The sequence below is a fragment of the Castanea sativa genome, chromosome 7, assembly GCF_040712315.1.
Source record: "Castanea sativa cultivar Marrone di Chiusa Pesio chromosome 7, ASM4071231v1".
Taxonomy (NCBI): domain Eukaryota; kingdom Viridiplantae; phylum Streptophyta; class Magnoliopsida; order Fagales; family Fagaceae; genus Castanea; species Castanea sativa.
This window is the reverse complement of record NC_134019.1, coordinates 40,289,200-40,314,508: the sequence shown is the minus strand read 5'-3', so window position 1 is coordinate 40,314,508 and position 25,309 is coordinate 40,289,200. Positions and strand designations below refer to the sequence as shown.

General features: G+C 38.2%; 1 pseudogene; it reads right to left on the bottom strand.

Moving 5' to 3' along the window:
• Positions 1 to 8,648: 8,648 nt before the first annotated feature.
• On the bottom strand, positions 8,649 to 24,133 carry LOC142644455 (putative amidase At4g34880; annotated as a pseudogene).
• Between the last annotated feature and the right edge of the window lie 1,176 nt (positions 24,134 to 25,309).

Below are 25,309 nucleotides of genomic sequence, written 5' to 3'. Positions count from 1 at the left end.
TTTTAGCAATGTTATTAATTCCGTTTCGGACCCCGTTTCGATTTGTCTAGTGGAATGAAATATTTCGGTACCGGCCTATTCCAGTGTACCGTTTTGGAGTGTTTTGGAGTTCCTAAAATATATAGATATATATATATATATATATGTATATGTATATGTATATATATAACTAAATATTATTACTATTATATAAAGTAATGAATTTTATTTTATTTTTAAAAAAATCTTAAATAAAGTGGGATTAAAAAAAATATTTATTTATAATTTTTCTACAAATAATACAATAAATATAGTGTATAAACTTTCACCTTAAAAAAAAATTCAATGCAGTGGATAAAAAAAATTATGGAAATATTTTTTAACTTTTCACTTGTGGCATTGTTGTAAATAACTAAGTATTTATGAATAGTTTTTTAGTTGGAAATTTCCTAGAAGCTTCCTTACCATTTTCATTAGCCCACACATATTATTCCACTTATCAATATCATTTCCTCTTCATCTGATCTCCTTTCTTCTACTTCACAAACTTCTCCGCCTTTTATCTTCTTCTTCTTCTTCTTCTTCTTCTTCTTTTTTTTTTAAAATAATTTAATGCATCCTTAAGTCTTAACTCTTCCTCACACAAACAAAGGCTGGAGCTCAACACGCCCAACAGGTAAGTGTTCTCCAGCAAAGTAAATGTCAATAACAGAGAAGTACGGTGGCTCAAAGCAACAAGGATGAAGAAGTGAGTTTTAATGGCAGCACTTGAGCTTTGTCCATGACTTGAATTTTTTTTCTTCTTCTTCTTCGATCTGATGTGAATCTTGTCTTTCTTCTTCTTCTTTTTTTTTTTTTTTTTTTCTTCTTTTTCTTCGATCTTTGTGAACTGTGAAGTGTGAAGCAAATCCAAAACACATACCGGCCGAATCTTTAGTTTCGGCCAGTATTTGCCGAAACACACCAGAATGACCGAAATGCCCCGGAATTGGCCGGATTTTGACCCAAGGTGGAACAAAGGGTATTCCTGTTTCGGATTTTATACCGGTACGAGAAATTCCGTCTGTTCCGGCCGGAACGGAACGGAATTCATAACAATGCATTTTAGCAACCAAAACACTAAAAACATATACTACAATAAAGAATGTAAAATTAAAAATTTTTGAGTGATTGCTACAACGAGCTACTATCTTTAGTAGCTTATTGTATAGCAGCCCGTTGTATCTAGATGTTATAACAAAAACCTTTTTTTTATTTTATTTTATCTATCTCTCTTTTGTCTTTCTTCAAACATATCTCTCTTTCTGTCTCTCTTATGCTTTGTTACTTTGGTTGAACTAGCTACTCCTCACTTCCTCTTTTTTTCTTCAATCTTTTGCATTTTTTCTTTGGCCAAACCACCCTGCAACTGAAGCTTCCTCATCTTTGTCTTCCTTTGATTTTCTCTCTTTGAGATTAAACTTTGGTGGTGGTTGATTTTGAGTGTGGCTCTTGTGAATTGATGGTTCTAGTGGTGGTAGTGGTTGATTTTGGGTGTGGATCTCGTAGATTGGTGGTTTCAGTGGTGGTTGATTTTGAATGTGGGTCTTGTAGATTGGTGGATCTAGTGATGGTGGTAGTTGATTTTGAGTGTGAGTCTTGTGGATTGGTGGTTGTAGTGGTGGTGGTGGTTGATTTTTGGGGTGCATCTTGTGGATTGCTGGCTGTAGTGGTGGTAGTGGTTGATTTTGGGTGTGGGTTTGGTAGCTGTGGTGGTGGTGGTGGTGGTGGTGGTGGTGGTGGTGGTGGTGGTTGATTTGGCTGTGGGTTTGGCTATGGCCGTGAGTTGTGGTTCTTACGGTGGCTGATAGGTGTGATTTGTTAGTTGTGAATGTTAGTTGTTGCTTATTGTGTTAAATATGTTATTTTATCTTGTTGTTTATATTATTTTAATTTGTTGTAGGATAAAATAGAATTTTTGATGTTGGGATAATTTAAAAATGAGTTGTTAAAATAGATCAAGTGACTTTTTGAGTTGTTAAAAGCTATATTTTTTGACATTCTAATCCATCTATTATACTTATTTAATTATTATTATTTATTTATTTATAGGAATATAGGTACATATATTATGTAAACTTAAAGTTCTTTAAGTTGTTAAGCATTCAACAACTACTTTAACTTTAGGATCTAGAACTATTAAGGATTTCACACTGATATAAAATACAATAAAATAGTCATGAGACTTACCTATATCTATTCATGCAATTCTCTTGATATCTAGTGAATAATAATAATTTTTTGTAGGGTTGGTTTCTCTTTCTTTACCTTTTTTTTGCTATATACGCTCAGTTTAGTCAAATTCAATCTATGATGAGAAAAACTGAATACCTTAATGGGTATAGAGAAGACCAATTTCCTAGTTTACTTTAATCTCCACTTCAGCATCAAAGTTGGAGTCACTTTAGAAAACCACTTCTCTAATTTACCAATCAGATAAGACACTAACGGATATGTCTTTATATTCTATTAAACCTCTAACTTATTACACATGCTTATCGCATGGTAAACCAAATTAATTTAGTCTCACATATTAAACATAAATATAACTTTTTCCTTTAATTTTTTTTCCCTTTGTAGTAAACCATGATATAATTATAAAACTAGCTAGCTTTATCAAAAGCTAACAAAGTCTCCACCACAGGTGGTGGGTTACAAAAAACAACAAAATGGGTGAAGGCTTGCACTCCTAACTTGGCCAAAGCATCCGCACATTGATTGGCTTCACGGTAGGCATAAAACACTCGCTTGTTTGGGATTTGCTTCAAGAGGCTCCTGCAATTAGATAGCAATGGTTCCATCATGATATTTTCAGCTTCATCATTCATAAGCAAAACAATACTCAACGCATCAAGCTCAATGATAAGGTTGTTCAACTCCATCTCCCTAGCTAGATTTAGACCATCTCTCAACACCCACAGTTCAGCCATGAAACTGTTGGTGTGCCCAATCCCTCTAGCATATCCTTTCACCCATTTACCTTCATGATCACAAAATAAACCTCCTCCACCTGCCTTACCTGGGTTTGTCAGGGCTGAACCATTAGAGTTAAGCTTTAACCAGCCCCTCGGTGGCTTCTCCCACCCCACAGGAACGATAGCTTTGGATGATTTGATCCTAGCTTCAAGCCCAATAGCATACCATTCAGCATTGTACCTCAAACATTTTTTCGAGCACTAATTGTCTACAATTCCTGTCCTAAAAACATAATTATTCCTGTGTAACCACAGCTGCCAAAGCCCCAAAGGAAAAATAATCCTCCAAGGTATGCCTTTCACTGTGGCATTCGTGAGCTCCCTGCAATTAATTTCCATCCATTCTTTAAATGGAAGATCAAAAGAGTTACTAGTGCAGATAGGAACATGTAGTTTCTGCCAGAAGTTATGGGCAAATTCATAGCCCTTAAAAAGATGTTCAATAGACTCAATCTCCCTATTGCATATTTTACACACCGGATCAAGAATTAAACCCCTTGAACCCAAAAGTTCAGCCATGGGTAAGCTACCATGTAGACAAAGCCACAAGAAGAACTGAACCTTAGGAGGAGTTTCAGACTTCCAAACCCAATTGTATGACATAGTGTTCAGGTTCAAGGGATTTAATCCCCCAGCAATGAGATAGGCTGATTTACGGGAGAATAAGCCATTCCTTGCGTATGCCCACAAGAGTTCATCAACTGAGTGGGGGGCAAAAGAGAAAGGAGTCGTCAAAATAGAATCTAGAACTCTTTCAGGAAGATCAAAAGAGATGCTAGATGGGATCCAAACATTATTCTCATCAAAGCATTGTTTAATTGTTAGAACAGCCTCCCCCCTGGCAAGGGGTCCTTCAATGAGCTCTCTTAACCTCCCTTTAGGAAGCCAAAAGTCCATCCACATATTTACTAATTTACCATTCTTTACAATCCATTTCAGACCTTTCACATAAATTGGTCCCCCCCTTTTTACAGGCTGCCCAAATCCGAGAGCAAGGCAACTTCCTTCCCTCCTCAGTCATCCTGTTAGGCTGGGAAGCACGGGTGCGGTGTTTGGGCCACCGCACCCGCGTCCGACGCGGCGACGCGTAGGCGACACCGCTGCCTACGCGTCCGTGCCGTGTCGGGCAATAAAAAATTAATTTTTTCAGTGCGATTCAAGCCGATTCGGCCTAAATCGGTCCGTATTGGGCACAACACCGATACCGGCCGAAATTCAAAAAAAAAAAAAAAGCCAAACATTGCGTTTTGGAAAAAAAACTCAGAAACCCTTATATGCTTATAGCCCTCACAGATCACTCGTCTCAGCCAAAACTCTCTTCATTTTTTTTTCAAGTCCGGTTCTGCTCTCAAGTCTCAGCCGACCCAGCCCTGCCTCTTCAAGCTAGTGCTCTCAAGTCTCTCCCACTCTCTGCCTTCACTCTTCAGCTAGCTCTCTCCCATTCTCTGCCTTCACTCTTCAAAACATCTCATTTTTCAGCGCTCCACTTCTTCTCCCTTGCTCTCCGTCTCCCCTCACTGTCAGGTATCATAGCTGATAGCTCTCACACTCACACTCTTAGTTTATTGTTAATAGATTATTTTTTATTAGTTAATAGTTATTATGATTTGTGATTGTGTTGTGGATCTATGATGAGCTGATTTTTTTATTTTAGTTTTTGTGAGTCTTGTGACGTTTAATTTTTTATTTAGTTAATAGTTATTATTACTCAAATTTGTGATTGTGTTGTGAATCTATGATGATCTGATTTTTTTTTTTTTTTTTTTTTTGTGTGAGTCTTGTGACATTGGGGTTTGATTTTTTATTTAGTTAATAGTTATTATATATTTGGAAATTATTTGTAGGTTAAATTGAATCTGTTGAATTTGCAATGGATGAAGCTACTAGCACAAAAAGTTCACCTTCATCTAATGAAGGAGTGCCAAATGATGAAGCTCCTCTTTGGCAGTATGTGACTAAAATAGAAAAACCATCTGGTTCTACTGTTAAATCAGGTGGAAACACACACTTTAAGCGCAACTATTGTGGGAATATTTATTTGGGATCCTATTCTAGGGTTAAGGCTCATTTATTAAGAATTGTTAATAAATGTATTAAAGTATGCCCTAGTGTTACACCGAGCCATAGGTTGGAAATGTAGCGAATGCATGATCAGGTTGAGAATGATAAGTTAGAAAGAGAATGGAGAAAACAAATTCCCTTACCCCCGCCTCCCCCAAGCCATGGGAATATTGGGAGTAGTCCCCCATTTCAGACAAAAGAAGAGAGTGATAGTACAAATCCCTTTGATGGTAATAAGAGGAGGAAGGTTGTAAATCCTACAATGGAGAAATTATTCCAAAATAATGCTAGACATGAATTGGATAGTCAAATTGCTAGGATGTTTTACATCGGTGGGATTTCGTTTAACTTTGCAAGGAACCCATATTATCGTAGTTCCTATTCATATGCCACTACTCATAACATTCCAGGTTATGTTCCTCCTAGATACAATGCCTTGAGAACAACACTTTTGCAAAGAAAAAAAGCTCATGTTGATAGACTTTTGAAACCAATTAAGGACTTTTGGGTTGAAAATTGTGTAAGTATAGTTTCTGATGGATGGTCAGATCCACAAAGGAGGCCTCTTATTAATATTATGGCTGTATCAGATGGGGGTCCAGTGTTTATTAAGGCAATTGATGGGTCAGGTGAGTTCAAAGAAAAACATTATATTGCTGGGGTGTTGAGGGATGCTATAAAAGAGATTGGACATGAGAAAATTGTCCAAGTCATCACTGATAATGCTAATGTGATGAAATCTGTTGGAGCTCTTATTAAGGGTGAGTATCCTAAAATATTTTGGACACCCTGTGTTGTCCACACTCTCAATCTAGCTTTGAAAAATATTTGTGCAGCAAAAAACACTGAAAAGAATGAAGTTACTTATAAGGAATGTAGTTGGATTACACATATTACTGATGATGCATCCTTCATACGTGTTTTTATCATGAACCATTCAATGAGGTTGGCAATGTTTAATGAATTTTTTCCATTAAAATTGCTTTAAGTTGCTGATACCAGATTTGCTTCGGTTGTTATAATGTTAAAAAGGTTGAAGTTGATAAAAAGATGCCTTCAAGCCATGGCTATTAATGAGCAATGGGCTTCTTATAGGGAGGATGATGTTGGAAAAGCTCAAAAGGTGAAGGAGAATATTCTAAGTGATCTTTGGTGGGATAAGGTTGATTATATCCTTGAATTCACAACACCTATTTATGATATGATACAAGTAGCTGACTCAGATAAGCCTTGTCTTCATCTTGTGTATGAGATGTGGGATTCAATGATAGAGAAGGTAAATGTAGTAATATATCAGCATGAAGGCTTGGAAGATAATGAGTATAGCTCATTTTGGAGTGTGGTGTATGATATACTTATTGATCGTTGGACTAAAAATTGTACTCCACTACACTGCTTGGCTCATTCCTTAAATCCTAGCTAAGTACATTTATTCTCTATTTTCTTTAGTTCCCCCCTTCTAGTAAAACACACGTTTCATTTATATTTGTTTTTCAATCTTTAACTCTAGGTATTACTCCACTGAATGGCTTTTGGAGAATTCAAAACGCATCCCTCCATATCGAGATCATGAAATTTCTATGGAAAGGAGCAAGTGTTTGGATCGATTCTTTGAAGATGTGAATGAATTAAATGTGGTGAAGTCTGAGTTTGCTGCATTTTCAGGAGGGAGGTTTCCTTCACCAGCTGTCTTGACAGATAGGTGGGTTTTACAACCTTTGGTTTGGTGGCAATACCATGGCTCCGCATTTCCAACTCTTCAAACCCTTGCCCTTAAACTTCTTGGACAACCTTGTTCATCCTCATGTGTTGAGAGAAATTGGAGCACATACAAATTTATTCATTCCTTAAAAAGAAACAAAATGGCTCCTGCACGCGCTAAGGATTTGGTATATGCGCATTCTAATCTTCGACTCTTGTCAAGGTGCAATGCGGAGTACATAAATAGAGATACAAAGATGCGGGATATTGTAGGAGACTCTTGGAATGAGAGCGACATACATGGAGGAGCTGGAATGTTGAGAATGCAGCTCTTACACTTGATGAGCCAGAGTTGGAGGCCATGGTTATTGGGAATGTTAGCACTAGTGTTACTACCAGTGAAAGTGAAGTTCGAAGTGAAGCTATTGATCTTGATGATGATGAAGTTGGTGTTTGATTGTCTTGTTGATGTATCTTTTATTTTGTTTTAGTTTCAAACTTGTGAGTTGTATTTTAATTTTTGAACATCATGGAATGTTTATATAATGGAATTGTATTCTAGTTATTATTTACTATTGTTCTTAAATTTGGTATATGTTTATATAATGTGAAAAAAGTATGTTTAGCAATATATTAAAAATATAAATAAAAATATTTTTAATAATTTTTTAATCGCCGCACCTGCACCCTACTTTTTTAGAAATTGCCGAGTTCCGCACCCGCACCCGAATCCTGAAACACACTCGTGCTTCATAGCTGTTAGGACACAAATATTTAGCTTGAAGCATTCTTGCCCACGGCATCCCCTCCTCATGAGCAAGTCTCCAGCATAACTTAGCTAACATAGCTTGGTTTCTATGCTTCATTGAATATAACCCCAACCCACCAAGCTCTTTAGGTAGAGTAATGGTGCTCCACTGAACCATGTGCATCCTCCTCTTCACCTCAATTGAACACCAAATGAAGTCTCTTATCATCTTATCAATAGAATCACATATTTTTATAGAAATGCTATGGCATTGCATGTAATAATCTGCAATAGGAGCTGCAGCAGATTTAACAAGAACTAGTCTTCCTGCCCTTGACAACAGCTTTGTTTTCCAACCAGCAAGCTTACTTTGAACTTTATCCAAGATAAAGCTGAAAGCATTACCCACTCTGCCTTTGTGAATACTATATATATATATATATATATATATATATATATATATATATATATATATATATATTGATTATCAGAAAAAGAATACTATATTTGAATTTAGACAAGTGGGAAGTGTGTCATCTTTTTTCTTTTTTCTTTTTTTCTTTTTTAACTAGACAAGTATCTATCATGCGTGGGTCAAACCAATAAAATTATCCAAAGTTAGTTACTAAATAGTCCATTGAAAATGATGAAAAATTATTATTATTATTATTATTATTATTATTATTATTATTATTATTATATATAATATTTTTACAACAAATCCTAGATGATAAGTACTAGTGGGAATCTAGGTCCACAATTTATATTGTTTTTTTACCCATGTTACCACTTGCTATTTAGAATTTGTTTAGAGCATAGATGTAACATTTCTCAAAAATTATTGTAAAGAAGTGACATTTTGGGAGGGGGGGGGGGGGTAATTGATTGTGGCAAGGCTAAAAATTATTAGATCATGTTCTTGTTTGAATTAACTTTTGCTCTTTTGTTCTGTGGTATGATAGTGAAAGCCTTGATAACAATTGGTTGTGGGTCTCAGTCCCACTTTTATTTTGGCTAAAATATAACCATCCAAACACTTGCAAAATCACATTTTTCCAAGAACAATATCAACAACCACGTAATTCGCCAAGTGAACAACTTCCTTGAATGCTATATTTTGATAATTGGGTTGTAATAAGGCGATATTACAATAAATACACCATGCCAAGAAAAAAGGGAGGCAGTCGTTCCCTTGTAGCTTGTTCAAATGCATAAGAAATCTCAATCAGCTTCGGTTCTGAACCCTTTAAGCCCCCAAAACTAATCCCAAACGGCATTCCATTGCTTTCATACCCGGCTGGAACAGTTATTGCCGGGTAACCACCAATTGGTATTACTGTGGAAGCATTTGAGCCTATTGTCAACATTGCATCCAAGTAATTGTCCTTCATTAGTTTCTCAAACCCATATTTTGACAAGTTTGCCATCATCTCTACTGCCTCTGTATCTCTTGCTCTCCAATCCCACTTGTATTCTCCGATGCAATGAAGTCATCCTGACCATATTCTTTCAATTTTTCCTGCAATAACCGAAGTATGTCTGTTTGAATACCGCTTATTTTGCTGAAAACTGTAAACTGAAAAAAATAAAAAAAAATTAATAAAAAAGTTACTGTTTACACGCGGTTTATTGTTCATTTGCTTGTTTGCATTGTTAATGTCGCATGAACAGTAAATAAATTGTCTGCATATATCAAACACAAAAAAGAGCTGTGAAATTGTATTGACGTGCATATTTTATTCATTCTTTTGGAGGTAATTAAAAATCAACATAATATTTTGTTAAAAATTTCAAAAGTATATAATGCAAAACCACATATAGAGGTTTTTCCAGAACCTCACAACAACTACTAAATCATAGTCAAATTTTGGGGTCAATTATGAAGTTCAATAGACTAATTGAATCCTCAAAATATAGGGTGTTTGCGACTCATTAAAAACAGCTAACCAATATTGCTATCTCTGGAAGTTGTTTTACCAATTTGGTCCAACAATAGCTTATTAGTGTGCTTATCATGCTGAATGTCCATCTATCAAAGAATAATATACTTACTGTAACTGGGTTATTCAAGTTGAATGCAATTATGTCTGCCAATGATTTCACTGTAGAGTTGCTCAGCTCTTTCAGGTAGTCATTTAATGCAATCTTGAATTCGGCCAGCAATGCAATTAATTCGCCACTTTGAGAGGGATCCACAATCACATCGATGTTTGCTATTTCCAGATTGTCTATTATAGTTGCACCTCTTTGCCTTGCCATAACCAAAGTAAAACCAAAGTAAAACCAAAGGTTAAGAACTTGATTAAATGTTACATTGTCTTGCTTTTTCCTAACTATGCTAGTGAAAGCAATAATGGCCCAAGTTGGAGAGTTGGTCAAACATGTTGAAGGGGTTAACTTGTGTGTGCTAGAACTGTGCATATGTATTACTTTCCAGTTACAACTGCCCTTGCATAAATTTACCTTAACACATTCAGATGACGCTCAAAGGCTAGAATTGCAGAGGTTCCATTATAAGAGTCCAAAAACGGTTTCCTTACAACACCCAATCTCTTCCCCTAGGCCATTTTCATTTAGAAATTGTCTATAACCACCTGGAGGTATGAACACAGATGCTGCTTTTGTTGCTTCATTATCTCGTGGATCAAAACCGACAATGGCATCAAGCACATACACTGCATCTGTCACAGTTCTGCATGTGGGCCTGTAATTGCACATGATCAAAATTCATTACTTAAACCTCTGCCTAAAAGGAAACCATCCTGTGTCACATACATAAGTTCACTTCTCCTTGATAAATTCTTACTTATCCTAAAATCGTAGGCTACTAGGACATGATCAAGTTAATCGCTTAACCACTATTCTATCACACTATCTAGTGCTAGTTTTTTACCTCTTATATATATAAAATCAAGGTGCAACAGATTAACTTACCCAATTGTGTCCTGACGAGGAGAGATTGGGACGACACCGGAACAGCTGGTGAGACCAACAGTGGGTTTAATCCCTACAACCGAGTTGTGATCAGCTGGACAGATGATGGAGCCATTAGTTTCAGTCCCCAGTGACACTGATACCATGTTTGCTGCCACTGAGATCGCGGACCCACTGCTTGACCCACATGTACCCCCGGATTTCAGATAAGAATTCTGCATGGTTCCCCAAAATATTTCATGATTGAAGACCTCTTTTGTGTGTGTGTGTGTGACTATATATATATATATATATATATATTGGATGAATATGAAATTTTATTCACTAAAGAGCAGAAGTGGAGCACAAGTAGCCAAGCTGCAGACAACAAAAACTCAATGCAACATTCGAAACCAGCAGCAAAGCTGCAACTAATGGACGTTCCCCTAGGTATACTCAAACACAATGAAAGGATATTCCAAATAATGTTTTTCAAAACATGAATTCAATTTAAAAAATGTGTGTAACAAAATATGTGTTAACAATTCTTATCATTCCAAATAATATACATTATCTATTATCTAAGAAGTACAGATACTCCAAAATCTCTGTCGTGTTCATGTTGGACACGGACACAGTACCTTAGGGACACTGCTACAGGCTTGTCCTTGGAGTTAATTAGTTAATTGTTATATGTATGGATTCAGATCCTCTAGAGTTCCTAGGGTACTCTACCAAGTAGAGTTCATTAAATCCTAACCACTCTTTAATGATTTAATGGTATAAATTTTGCCATGTCAGCATTTTATTAACAATCATCTTAATTGTTTTGTTTACAACATTATTTTATTATTTCAAGAATATTATTAATGAAATGTTGACATGGCAAAATCTAAACCATTAAATCATTAAAGAGTGGTTAGGATTTAATGAACTCTACTGGTAGAGTACCCTAAGAACTCTAGAGGATCTGAATCCTATATGTATTGTCTCTTAACTTTTCAAAATTTATTGTTCAAAATTTATTGTGTTGTGTCCATGTCCGTACATGTCCGCACTTGTCATTAGAATGCCCTGTTTTAAATGGAATTCCTAATTTTTTTTACACTGGCAACTTATATTTCACGACATATTGCACAATTGCTCAAACAATTTCAACTTCATTCCTAATCCGGTCTGTGTCCATGCCATCATCAAAAATGTTAAAATTACTATCAATTTTAGTACAAAATGTTTATAAACTCAATAACAAAATAAATAAATGTCTAAGTTACGGACTCAATTTTAATACCATGATCTCTTTCTAGTCCATGCAAAAGTGGAAGCATTGTACACTAAGTAGGACTTTTATTACATTTATGTGATCTACAAGGTCATGATTTGCACCCAAACCCAAAGTCAAAATTGGGATAGGCCCAACAAGTCCAATACAATGAATTTGTAGAGAGTGAGCTTAAAATCTAGGTTCTAGTAATTTTAGATAACAAAGATAATGGACTAGATTGCAACACCATACACATGGGATAGTTTATATATTAGAAATTGTTCTCGGACTCAAGCCGAGGATATTGGGTCTTATATTTCACTCTTCTCAAAGATAGATTACAGTTATTGATCTTAATGTCTATAGTTTTTTTCTCTCCTTTTTCTTCTAATCTCCCTCTTCTCCGGAACCTCTCTCCTTCTTATACATCCCCTTTCTCCCCATTCCCGCTCTCCACATGTCGCTCTAAGTAGCTCCCCTGGATACTTGTCCCATCTGCACCTTCCTGTGGTTTTTAGGCAATAGCTGTAAAGCTGACGATCACTGTTCAGATATCACTTTCTCATTAATGCGGCCAAAGACTTAGGTACAGAGCATTCAATGTGGTGGTAGCAGCTTTCTTCAAGATATTTCCTATCCGTTCTTCCTCTTTATTCCCTTGTGAAACATATCTTCATCTACAAGACCTTCTAAAATATCATTCTAGTCAACATGACGTACCATTTGATCTTCACTTCACTTAGCTGAGGAGATACCCCTTCTCAGACTACTTATGCAAACCTATTTCACAATAACCTGCTCATGGGCTTTTAAGCTTCACATCCTCTCTACCATCAATCTGTCCTCGGACAGGTAAGTATTCTCAGATCAAGCCCATGGTCCAAAAACATGTTTTGGGCCTTTTATCCTCACAATAGCCCCTCAAAACTTTATTTTTCTCTCCCATCCGAGGAGAAAATTGGAGTTTTGACCCAATGCCACAACCTTTGCACACTTCTCAAATTTCCACACTTAAGAACGTAACTTCTCACTTTTGAAACTACTCCTGATACTTCGAAATCCATGACGCCACCATTAAATGCTCCAGGCGGTGCCCTGTCCTCCACGTCCAACGGTGAGATGCAAATCTAACAGTCAGAATTTCCCCTTAAATTTTGAGTAGGATAACTCCCACTCAGTGCCGCATCTCATATAAAACGTCTGGAAGGTTGCAATTATTCCATTACTTCAGAAATCGATTAGCCTTTAAGAATTACCTATTTTCCTAATTCCCAAGAAGCTCCTGAAGAATCACTTGTTCTTTTTCTAGTAAATTTTCACGCTCCCAAGCTCTTTTATTCTCGGCCGTTCTTCTCGGACCCATTAATTTTACATCTTTATTCTAAATCGTCATTTTCATTTCATCCAAATGGGTAGATTCAAAAGTTTAGTAGACACTCCCGCCGGTATGGAAGGCTTCCGAGCTAAATACCACATTCTCTAGGGAGTGGGTTTGAGGTACTGTGCCCCAGACGCCATATAAGACAATAGGAAAGAAGGGGAAGTTGTCATTCCCATAATCGCATTTTTAGAAGGAGGAATGACACTTCCCATGGAGAACGTAACCCAAGACTACCTGTATAATCATAGATTATGCCCAGACCAATGTGCACCTAACATGTTTAGAATCTTAGGCTATATCGACGCTCTCAACAAGCAAATAGGTTTAAGACTCACATGGCACGATGTTGTCCATATGTATGAGTGTCGCTCACTTAAGGACACAAGGTATTACCTCTAGTTTAGGTCTAACATTGTTAGACTCATATCTTGTCTTCCCAAATCTAACAAAGGCATGAAGGATGACTACCTAATCGCCTTCGGGGAGTGGTACGACGGTCCTCATTGTCTAGTCAAAGAGGGAACACTAGGTGTGATTCCATAGAATTTAGGTCCCCTGGCATGGGGTTTAGTTCTTCTAATTCTATAATTTAGATTTACATTGCACTTAAGTTTCTCTTTAGTTGGCGGCTGTTATTGGTCTAACCATATTTGGCTTCTCGGATGTTTTTTGTAGATAAGCAGCACGTATCACCTCGTTTGAGTCTATCCAACATCAAGGATTTTAACAGAGTTTTAAGATCTGAGGTGTTTATGAGTGAAAACGGGTAGTCAAGGGCAGCTCATCTCAACTTGGGCTTTGAACCTCTATCAAATACCTTTCAAGACATTAGTAACGCAATCATCACGGATGACCGTAGACTCAAAAGAATAGACATCTCAAAAACGAGATTCCTCACCTCACGAGATCTACTCGATGGCCCTTATGTCATCCTTTACGTATGCCCAATAGCAGTAGTTCCCCCAACCGTACACCTCGAAGCAGCGGCTCTCCGAGAAGAGTCCACATCTTCATGCTTGTCTCTCGAGGAAGAAATAGACCAATTTCGACTTGAGGAAGTAGAAAAAACACCAGAGGACCCTATTGTCAACCTCTCAGACGAAGAAAACAAATCTAACACAAGTTCTGGTATTAGAGGTTTCATTGTTGCGCGTGTAGATAGCAGCGCCGAGGAAGAGGAAGAAAAAATGTCTCTGCAAAAAGGAAGAGGCTTGAAGGCTATCCTTGCTGATAGGGGTAAGCAAGCCTCCAAGGGAGCTTCGGGGTCTCAGCCCTCTGCCAATCCCCCACCCCTTCCTCCTCCTCCTCCCAATACCCTACTTCCCATACCAAATCTTAAAAAGAAAATACAAGATGAAGGTGAGGAGGGGGAGTTGGCTCAATGGAAGGGGCCTAAACAACAAAAGATAACCAAAGGCCAGACACGAGCCTCTTCTGTGGAGAGTAGGGAGAGCCATGAATTGGCCGAGGTATGCTAAACCCAATCCAATTGGGCCCCTCGGTTGGAGTTGGATGGAGCCGTTATTCCCCAAAACTCTACAATAAGAGAATTTCAAAAAGGGCACGCCCATTATTTGGCGTAGGCCTTAGAGCAGCCTATACTTCTGCCTAAGGATATGGCCCCCCTAAGAAAAATGAGGCAGCAAAAGCTCTTCCTGTCCCTCAAAAGGGACTTAGCTTGGGTAAGATTAATTATTAGCGTCAACATCTCCTCTTACATTGTTTTGTTATCATTCATTTTCTATTAGTATTATTTTGTTATGATGCACTAGTTCGTTGCTTTTATGCAGACTATCTAGGAGGTATTCGTTGCCGAGGAATGGGTAAATGACACTCGGAACGAGGCTAAAGCCGAGGCTAACCTTAGGACCGAGACTGAAAAAGCCCTTAGTTTGGCCAAGCACGAGAAAAAAGAGCTTATTGACAAACTGGAAAGAGAGGGGAAAGTAAGGAGAAGTGCTGAGGCTGGACTTAAGACTGCCGAGACTCAGGCGGAGGAGCAATGCAAACAACTCCATCACAAAGGAATAGAGCTAGCCACTACCCAACAAGAAATTCTGAGCTTGAAGGGTCAGTTAGCTCAAGCCAAGGAAGCGGCTCGCACCATCAAGGAGACCGTGGAGGCCGCATCACTGGCTTTCTACAATCGTGGGGTCAAAGAAACAGAGATCCGGCTGGCTGAGGAGCTTACTGAGGTATGTAGGGACTACTGCCAGCAAGTATAGGCGGAAGCCCACGATATGGTAGGAGTCCCTGCTACCTTTAAATGGAGGAAGGCCGAAAACATATGGTATCCCCCAGATATCTGTGCGATTGAAGCCTTCCTTCCCCCTTCAACTACCCTCGAGACACTTCTTCCTGCACAACCCTCCACCGCCCAAGGCTCTCTTTCACCTCCTAAAGTATCTACGGGTCCTGACCAAGTTGTGGACCAAAGTGAGAAGACTGATAAGGTTTTGAGCGGGAAGGCTAAACAGGGTGATCCTCAAGCAAGAGAGAAAAATAAGGGAAAAGAGGTTATGCCCCTATCCGAGGCCAAAGCTCTAAATGCTCCCCTCACTATCAAAGAAGTGGCTCCCAAACCTAAATAGACTAAGCCCAAACCAAAAGGAACTGAGGACAAACAGGAAATTGCAACAAAGTCCAAAGAAGACCTTCTGCTGAAGACCAAGGCCTAGCCTAGGACTCTCCTTCCTCTTTACCCAATTTTGGGATAGCTTCAGCTTACTATATGTTTACTTTTGTACTTCTATCCATGTTTTTATCTACAATGTAGTTACGCACAGTTGTAATGACAAGTTCAAGATTATTTTTTATCTTTTATTTGATACAAATTTTTATTCCTTTGGTATATGAATGATCGACTGTTTAATTGAATAAAATAGGTTTTAACGCATGATCAGATAACATATGTAGTTTGACAAGGAAATAATTTATCTTCTAGAATGAATGAATGAATCTCCAAAACATTTGTATTACTCACCTAGGATTATATTCCCTCTGAGATTAACAAGCAAAAGCAAACAAATACACATCAAAAGTGTGCATAAACCCAAAGCAAGAGATGTAAAATCCCAAACGTGGTCATCTATGTAACACTTAGGAAAATAATAAAAGATACCAATTTTTATGTGGTTCAAGGAGCTAGGCATAGCCAAGGATTTGTTCGGAACTTAGAGAAAGAATGAAAGATATCAATTTTGCTAAGGTATGTGGTCTGAGGAGCCAGGCATGACAGAGTTTCAGTTTGATATTTAGAAAAATAAATTGAATTGTTAATTTCCCCAAAGTAGATGATTCGAGGACCAGACATAACTAAAGTTTTGTTCAACACTTAATAAAATATTAATTTTTACAAAGTATGTGGCCCGAGGAGCCAGACATGACCAAGTTTCAGTTTGATAATTAAAAAAATGAACTGAAGTGTTAATTTCTCCAAAGTAGATGATCCGAGGACTAAACATAACTAAGGTTCTGTTCAACACTTAATAAAATATCAATTTCTACAATGTATGAGGTTTGAGGAGCCAAGCATAACCAAGTTTCAGTTTGATATTTAGAAAAATGAACTGAAGTGTTAATTTTCCCAAAATAGATGATCCGAAGACCAAACATAACTAAAGTTCTGTTTAACACTTGATAAAATATCAATTTATATAAGGTATGTGGTCTGAGGAGCTAGGTATGACCAAGTTTCAGTTTGGTACTTAGAAAAATAGTAAACTACTTAACACAGTGTCAACAGAAATAAGATGTCAGAAGTGCCTTTCATTAATAGTAATACCTTTGTAGGTTATTTACATTCCAAGGACGAGGTACAACATTTTCATCTAGATCTTCTAGATAATATGCCCTTATTCCAGCTACCGAAGTGATGGGTCCTTCCCAGTTAGGTCCCATTTTCCCCATGCTGGGTTCTTCGCAATTCCCAAAACCTTCCTCAATACCAAATCTCCAGGTCCAAGTGGCCTTAGCCTTACATGGAAATCATACCCTTGCTTAAGCTTATGCTAATAATAAGCTAGCTGAATCATAGCGTTTCCTCATTGCTCTTCAACTAAGTCTAAACTTTTTTCTAATAAATTTTCATTACTGCTTGGGATGAAAGAGCTCGTCCTCAATGTCGAAAACCTAGTTTCTAGAGGGATTACAGCCTCAGCTCCATAAGTCATAGAGAAGGGTGTCTCTCCAGTGGACCTTAGAGGTGTAGTTCAATACGTCCACAAAACATGTGGCAATTCTTCCACCTACCTTCCCTTAGTATCATCTAGTCTTTTCTTAAACCCATTAACTATAACCTTATTGATAGTCTCGGCTTGCCCATTCCCTTGTGGATAAGTTAGAGTGGAATATCTATTCGTAATGCCTAGATCACAACAGTATCTTCTAAAGACCCTACTATCAAATTGCAGGTTGTTATCTGAAATAAGAGTGTGAGGGATTCTAAACCTAGTGACAATCTTTTTCCAAAAAAAAAATTCGCATCCAAATCCCTAATATTTGACAATAGCTCAGCTTCAACCCATTTAGTGAAATAATCTGTTCCAAAGAGCAACCACCTCTTATTTCCTACTGCTTTCAGGAAAGGCCCTACAATATTTAAGCCCCATTGAGCAAAAGGTCAAGGACTAGATAGAGGGTTAAGGATACCCCCTGGTTGATGGATGTTGGGAGCAAATTTCTAACATTAGTCACACTTCTTTGCATAATCTTGTCTCTCTCTGCATATTTGGCCACCAATACCCTTGTATAAAAGCTCTATGAGATGAAGATCTTCCTCCTGTGTGACTTTCACAAATCCCTTCGTGTAACTCTTTCAAAAGTAAGTCCATTACTTCAGGGTATACACAGCAAATAAGGTCCTAAAAAAGAGCATTTGTACAACTTCTGGTCCTCGAACAGCCAAAACCGAGGTGTTTTTCTGCGTACTTTATCTGCTTGGGACTTCTCTTTGGGCAAGATATCATTCTTAAGGAATGACACTATAGGATCCATCCAACTAGGTCACACCCTAATTTGATGAATCCGAATGGTGTCACTATTCGTCCTAGTGGGTTTACACAGATCTTCAATAAGAATGACCCAAGGTAGGCCTTGTGCCGAGGATGTCGCAAGGGTGGCTAGGGAGTCAGCATGGGTATTCCTGCTCCTAGAGATACGTAACAAGGTAAAAGATTCAAATTTTGATTGTAAATACCTGACCTAGGTTAGATAATCTTGCATTCTCGGATCTCTAGCCTCTAACTCTCCTTCCACCTGGCCCACCACTAATCTTGAATCTAAGAATATTTGCACTGTTTTTCCACCCATCTTCTGAACCATAGCCATTCCTACCAGTAGAGCATCATATTCTGCCTCATTGTTGGTGGCCGAGAACCCAGTCTCAAGGACTTCTCGAAATTAATTCCATCAAGAGACACCAAAACTAGCCCCACACTAGATCCTCTTTGGTTTGCTGCTCTGTCGACGTATACTTTCCATTCCAGTGGTTCTTTACGCGAAATCGCGCCAACTGATTTTTCATCCATGTCCAGCCTCTTAGCATCCTCTTCCAATGAGGGCTCAACAAATTCCGCCACCAAATCAACAAGGACTTGGCCGTTCATAGAGGTGCGAGGCATATACTTGATATTAAAAGCCCCCAAAATGGTATCCCATTTGGCAATCCTTCCCGTATAGTCAGCACTTCAAAGTATAGACCGAAGAAGAAGTTGAGTTAAAACAATAGTTGTATGAGATTGGAAGTAATGGGGAAGCTTATGCGTAGCATGCACCACTGCTAGGATCGCTTTTTCCAACGATAAATAATGCACCTCAGCCTCATGCAGGGATTTGCTCACGTAATAAACTGGTCTTTGTACACCATTATCAACTCGTATCAGAACCAGACTAACGGCATGATTAGCCACAGCAATATATACGAATAGAACTTCATCCATTTCTGGCAGAGACATAATAGGTGGTAGCGAAAGATACTCTTTAAGTTGCTGAAAAGCTAAGGCACACTCCTCGATCCATTCAAATCCCTTCCACTCATTCAACAACTGGAAGAAAGGTCTGCATCTATCTACGGACTGAGAAATAAACCGGTTGAGAGCAGCAGTCATCCTTGTCAACTTCTGAACCTTTTTAGGATTCCAAGGTGGCTGTAAGCTATTAATTGCCCTAACCTGCACATGATTAACTTCAATTCCTCGATGAGTTATCATGTAACCTAGAAATTTATCTAATCCCACAAAAGAACACTTAGAAGCATTAAGACACAACTTATACTTTCTTAGCGTCTGAAAAGTGTCATTTAGGTCTTCCACATGCATGGAAACTATTTTACTTTTCACCACCATGTCATCCACATACACTTCAATAGTCTTTCCCATCTATGGCTCAAACATCTTGGTCATCATCCTGATAGGTAGCTCCTGCGTTCTTCAAACCAAAAGACATTACCCTATGGTGATAATTCTCTATAAAAGTGACAAGAGCTGTCTTCTCCTAATCATCCAGAGCCAAAGGTATTTGGTGATAACCTTGAAAAACATCAAAAAAACTTATTTGAGGATGCTCAACAGTGGCATCCACCAGCTAATCTATACGAGGCATTAGGAAAGAATCTTTAGGACAAGCCTTGTTCAAATCTATGAAGTCTACGCATATTCTCCATTTTCCAAATTTTATTCTTCACTACCACTGTATGCGCCAACCATTTAAGATAAAATACCTCCTTGATAGCGCCGGTCTTTTTGAGCTTGACTACCTCTTCTTTGACGGCCTCGAAATGCTCCTTAGATGAGCGTCGAGGTGGTTGCTTCCTTGGCACCACAACAAGATTGACATGTAGACGATGACAAATGAAGCTCGGGTCCACTCCAAGGGCCTCATAAGCATTCCATGCGAAAACATCAACGTTCTTCTTCAAGAACATAACCAGCACCTCTTTCTCCTAAGGTGGCAACTGAACTCCCACCTGAAAGAATCTTTCAAGGTCGTCATCTATAACAACTTCCTCTAACCCCTCACACGTGAGGTCTTCTACTACTGCCATCATGGGCGTGTCTAGAGTCATTCATTGCTATAAGCCCCCTCCACAGAAGCAGAGGATTCCACCTTAGGCTGATGTAGAATTGCAGCCGCCATACACTGTTTAGCCACAGATTGACTCCCAATCAGCTCTGCGATTTGGTCCCTAGATGGAAATTTCACCTTCAAGTGTAGAGTTGAGAAAACCACATCTAAGGAATGAAGCCAAGGTCTTGCCACAATGGCCGTATAAGGAGAATAGGCATCTACCACAATGAAATCCACTTCTACCACCTCTGAGCCTGATTGCGCAAGTAACCTAATTTGCCCCTTTGGTAAGACAGCCTTCCCCTCAAAGCTCATAAGCCTTAAGATCCTTAAAATTTAAGTTTAGCCCTTTAAACAAGTCGGGGTACATAATATCTACACTACTACCTTGGTCGACCATCACCCTCCTCACGTCGTAGCCCCATATCCTCAGCGTAACCACCAAAGCATCATCATGCAATTAAATAGTCTCAATCTTGTCCTCTTCTGAGAAACCTAAAATTGGTGGGATATTCCCCTTATCCCTCTTTGGCTTAGAACTAGAATCCTCGGCAAGGGTTCGTGCTATGGACATTACACTAGAAAGACAAGAGCCAGTCCTTCCAAGAGCAGCAAAGATAACATTGATGGTACCCAAAGGAGGTCTTGAAGAAGTGTTGCCTTGATTCACCGAGCCTGAATGGTCTCCCTACCTATTGGCTTGATAAAAAAACTACTTTAACCTCCCCTCCCTAACTAACTACTCTAAATGATTCCATAGGGTCCTACAATCTTTAGTGGTATGGCCCCTTTCTTGATGATATTGGCAATGAAGATTTTGATTACGCCTCATGGGGTCTCCTGCCATCTTGTTGGGCCATTTGAAATATGGCTCATTCTGGATTTTCTCCAACAGCTGATGTACCGGTTCTTGGAATACAACATTAACCACCTAAGGAGTGGCAGGACTGGATGACTGCCCGACAAAATCTCTTCGGTGGCTGTTGTTATTGTATCTGTCTGACCTGAAATCCCTCATATCTTAAAGGATAACCTTCGCCTTCGATTTACTTTGCTACTGATCCTCCTTAACCTGCTTATATTCGTCGATGCGGTCCATGAACCGACATACACTCCTTACAGGCTTATTGGTCAAAGATTTCCTTAAGTCATGCTCGGCAGGTAGGCCAACCTTGAAAGTCCTTATTGCTACATCAACGAAATCTCCATTGATCTCGTTGAACATCTCCCAATATCTATCAAAATACGTTTTCAGGGTTTCCCCTTTCTGCATAGCCATGGACAATAACGAATCTAGAAGCCGAGGAACTCTATTACATGTAATGAAGTGAGACCCAAACGCTCGGGTGAGTTCCATAAAAGAATCAATGGAACCCGCCCTTAAGCCATTAAACCATCTCATCACCATAGGTCCTAGACTAGATGGGAAGACCTTGCCCATTAAAGTTTCAATCTAGGAATGCACTGCCATCCTCTGATTAAAGTGACTCACATGCTCCACAGGTTCCATTCGACCATTATAAATGGTGAAAGTTGGCTTGATGAATCGCCGAGGAAGCTTCCCTTTTTCCACCCTACCTGTGAAATGTGACTTAGAAATTTAGTGCAACGCCCTACTCATAGCGTCCTTTCCTAAGCCTCTGCCTGATCAATTCTTACCCCTACAACCATGAAGGTTGTCCTCCTTACAAGAGAAAGTCACATCAGGGGAAGTTCTTGACCCGGGCCTGAAACTGCTATCCTTGGAGTCCTTAGAGGAAAGGTCAGAAAATGAGGGAGTTCGTCTTTGCCTTTCGCAGCGCAGCTTCCTCTTCAAACGGTCAATCTCCAGCTGCATGGCCTTGGCATTTTCCTCGTGAAGAACTCTGCTTCCACCTCATGAGTGACTCCTACTAGTATGAGTTGTATGCACACTACCCTCCCGATCTCTTTCCTGCTTAAGATGTAGGAAATGATCCTCATGTTGGGACCCCATAAACTCTACATGGTGTGGACCTAAGCCTACCATAACATTTAACTTCCTAAAACGCAAGATTCCCCACAGATGTCGCCAATTGTAAGGTCACGATTTGCACCCAAACTCAAAGACAAAATTGGGGTAGGCCCAAAAAGCCCAATACAATGAATTTGTAGAGAGTGGGCTTGAAATCTGGGTTCTAGTGATTTTAGATAATAAAGATGATGGGCAAGATTGCAACACCATACACATAAGATAGTTTATATATCAGAAATTTTCCTCGGACTTAAGCCGAGAATACTGGGTATTATATTTCACTCTTCTCAAAGATAGATTACAGTTATTGATCTTAATGTCTAGTCTTTTTTCTCTCCTTTTTCTTTTGATCTCCCTCTTCTCCGGGACCTCTCTCCTTCTTATACATCCCCTTTCTCCCCATTCTCGCTCTCCACGTGTAGCTCTAGGCAGCTCCCCTAGATACTTGTCTCATCCGCATCTTTATGTGGTTTTTAGGTAATAGTTGTAAAGCTCACGATCACTGCTCAGATATCACTTTCTCATTAATGCGGCCAGAGACTTAGGTACAAAACATTCAATGCAATGATAACAGCTTTTTTCAAGATATTTCCTATTTATTCTTCCTCTCTGTTCCCTTGTGAAACATATCTTCATCTACAAGACCTTCCAAAATATCAGTCTAGTCAACATGGCATACCATCTAATCTTCACTTCACTTAGCCGAGGGGATACCCCTTCTCGAACTACTTCTACAAACCTATTTCACAATAATCTACTCATGGACTTTTAAGCTTGACATCCTCACTACCATCAATCTATCCTCAGATAGGTAAGTATCCTCATATCAAGCCCATGGCCTAAAAACATGCCTTGAGCCTTTTATCCTCACATGATCAATAACACTTCAATATTTGTAACAAGTGTGTGGCAAAATTTGCGATATCCTAGTATCACTCTTATTTATTGATTTATTTTATCTACTTAAACTCTGGATTGAGTTTTGACTGGTTGGACTGAGTTTTGAAACTCAAGACATGTTTTGGCCTAGCTCGATGTGGAGTTGCTATCTTTTAATTGATTAACTATAATGTTATGATCACAACTACTAGCTAAAGACATAATTAAGAATTACAATCAATTAAACAATTATAAATTTGTTGTCAAAAAAAAATTGTGTCCATAACAATATAGTTTAATTAAAGAATCTGGTTAATGTATGCCTTTAGGACGCACTTTAACTATTTATTTTGAGTTTTCTAAAAAAAAAAATCAATTTTGAGAAAGTTTTTATACAAAATTGAAAAAATTGTTAAAATTATTAATTACTTTTTTATTTTTTCATAAAAAATTTTTCTAAAATAATTTATTAATGCATACCCTAACGATACACGTTAATAAATCACTTAATTAAATAACCATAAAAACTGAAAACTAATAAACTTCATAAAGTAAAAAATCTATACACTCAAATATAAGACTAACCACTGCTTGTCCACCTCTAGCCACCAACCATCGGAAATCTCCGACGACCGAACCCCATACCATTCAGAAAGACTACCCTTCCCCAATATCACCGCCCCGACACTTCTTAACCATTGAACCACGCCGGCATCTCTAGCCACCACTGATCCCAGCAGCACGTACGACCCACACGTGATGTTCGGGTTATCCTTAGTCACTATACTGTCTTTCAACAGTATGAGAATCCCATGCAACTCTCCCAATGATCGACACTTCTGATCTTTCGCCACCTTCTCCCACTCGCGGTCATCCTCCTCGGCTTGATTCCGAGCGTCTGGATTCACTTCCAGCACGATGCGAAGCTGGGGATTCAATGCTGCAATGCAATCTGGTCCAAGTACAAGTCAACGAGTTGCCTTGAAGTGAATTGGTTTTCGTTGAAGGCACGGTGGACGTCGTCGATGGTGGCTTCCGTGATTGTGAATTGTGAGCCGTTGATTGCGTTGACGAAGATAGAGAAGACTAAAAGTAACAGCGAGGTTAATGGTGTCCGCATTTTCGTTTCAATCATGTTTCAGCAAAACCCGGCGGAGAAGTGTAGTCTTGACTCCTGTGTAGAAGTGCAACTACATGTGCACACTGCATGCTGCGTACTTACTACGTTAGACATATACATAACCTTTTGGTCCTATTTTAATTTAGACAAGTTGTGTTTTTCTTCTTTTAATGAGTTAGACAAGTAATTATCATGTATTGGTCAAAGTAATAAAATTACGGTAATAAAATTATGCAAAAATATTAAGTTAGGCATGAAGAAGTCTGGTCAAAGTAATAAAATTATGCAAAATTATAAAGTTAGGTACTGAAATTTTCGGGGTTTTTTGGGTGCCTATGATAGTGCTAACAAATTATTGGATCATGATAATAGAAGTTCTGATACCAATTTATTGTGATTCGAGATTACCAAAAACTCATTCATATAAATAATAAAATAAAATAAAATTTTATTCGAACTTTATATATAGGATTTTAGACAATCAGCATGCGTTCATGAAAGGAAAAATAAATATTGAAGCATGTTTGAGTCTGGATATACTTCTGCTAGAAGTTTTTTTTTTTTTTTTGGTTGAAATTTGATAAGAAAGATTTGTATTTTTAAATAATGTTGCAGGTTTAAATCAATTCGCCGCAAAAATTATAGGCTTAGATAGTGCTTAACAAAGGCATAATTACCAAGCACGAACGAATGAATTATTTCAAAAAGCTAAATGATCTTAATGGTCCAAATCGAAATTTTTTTTAGTGTTCCGATACTGTGCTTTTAAACAAATGAAGAAAGAAGAAGAAAGTGCTACTACATGTATTTATTCATGCATACGTTGCACATATATAGACAAGTATCATGCCTAGGTCAAAGGAAGAAAATTATCCAAAAAGTCTGAGAGGCACTAAAAAGTTCACTAAAAATTACACATGATCCCTTTTGTGGTTATAATTTTGTGGAACCAATCGCCCAAGTGATTTTTTAAAAAAAATAAAAAAATTCATATATGGTTGAGAGTAGGAAAATTTGAATCCTAAGGGGGTGTTTGGTACAAGCACTTAACAACTGAAAACATGTGTTTGAAAATATGTGTGGATGAAAAAATATGTAAAAATATGTGTAATATTGTTTAAAAACTGAAAACATATGTTTGAGTGGGTGTACCAAACGATGCCTAAATTTCTTTCTTGGAAATACTGGGAG